The following is a 1,608-nucleotide window of genomic DNA, read 5'->3' on the forward strand; positions in this document are numbered from 1 at the left end:
AAATGGGTATTTGGACCCGTTTTGGTGTGAATGGACCGTTTAGGCCGTCTTTGTGTTGATTTGAAGAACGAGACTTGAATAATCGTCATTGTTTTGGCGATATTCGATGTCGGGTTCGACTTTGCAAGCTTGACATGAATAGTTTTGAAAATAATTATGAACTAATTGTATTAAGTTCATTTGAATATAATTAGTCGACATTCATCATCGTACTCGGGTTAAAATCCGACATGGTATATGGAACCAAGGATGACTTTGTGTTGGTGATTAATACATTTATTTTGAAAATGTAAAGAAATGATGAAAGGCTTTAAAATACCCTTCAAAATGTGAAGAAATGAAATAAAAGGCTTTAAAATACCTTTTAAATGTAATTAGACAAATATTATCACCGAAACACGGATTAAACCGTCATGGTATGAGGAACCAAGGGTGAAAAATATTTTATGGTTAAAAATTTGTAAAAATGGTTTGAAAATATTTGAAATAGTAAAACCGTTTACAAATATGAAAATGAAAATAAGGGAGATGAAGAGACCAAACACGGTTTGGACTTAAGGCTGGGCAGGGTCCTTTAGGCGCGAGCCTATCTGCTACGTAAGTAGCCTCTGCCTCAACCAAAAATCCGGTTTTGGCTCATTCTTCCCATGTTTTGGACCATGTTATCCATGATTTAGCATGTTATAGTCATGAAACAAATGAAAACATGATAAAAGAAGATTTTTACACCCTCATACTTACATGCTAGGCTTATGGCGAGAAATCGACGTAAGTGTATCAACTCGTTTGGTCGGAAAACTCGGTTTAAAACCCGTTTTAGTAAGTAAAAAGAGTGTTTTGTTAAGTTTAGTGATGGTGTAGTGGTCGAGATGGTCGGTCAAGTGGTTTAATGCACGATGACGGTACCAAACAATGTGTAAGGCTTGTGTTTACGATCGGTAGGTCGTAAACACGTGTCGGATTGTGACTTAGGAAGTCAAGTCGAGAATTTTAAGGGAGAGATGAGGGGGCGGACACTCGCGTAACTCTCAAATGGTTGCATTTCATGGGTATTTATAGGAAAATGGGTGGTTGTGTGAGTTTTGAGCGACGTGGCCACCTGGGCTGCTGAAAGAGGCGCGAGCCATGTAGCACGTCTTCGAGGTGTCTTGTCGCTTTCACACAAGTGCAATCATGATTTGTTCTATCCTAGGATTTGGATGAATATGTTTGGTACTTGACTATGTAAGATTCCGGGAAACCTTAACATAGAAGCATTTGAATGGTTTTGTTTTTTGTGTTTGACTCCGTTTGACTCGTTGTTGGAGTCGGGATTTAAATTTTGAGTCGGTTTTTGGTCCGGTGTCGGTTTTGACTATAGTTAGTGTCATTGCGACCCCGTCGCCATGCATTAAATACTCCAGGTACTTTTGGAAAGTTTTAAAATGTTTTATTTTCGAAATCATTTTAAGTTTTCCGACGTAAAGTTGTACACAAACTGTCGATCAAACGCTGCGATTCCTAAGCATGTTGTAGTCCGATAATCATCGGGTGTTTGTTGGAGTCTCAACAGATACTAGGTATCTACACAGCCCCCACTTTGACTGAGGCTTGGACAGGGCTAAAGTC

This window comes from Silene latifolia, chromosome 11, assembly GCF_048544455.1.
Source record: "Silene latifolia isolate original U9 population chromosome 11, ASM4854445v1, whole genome shotgun sequence".
In the NCBI taxonomy this organism is placed as follows: domain Eukaryota; kingdom Viridiplantae; phylum Streptophyta; class Magnoliopsida; order Caryophyllales; family Caryophyllaceae; genus Silene; species Silene latifolia.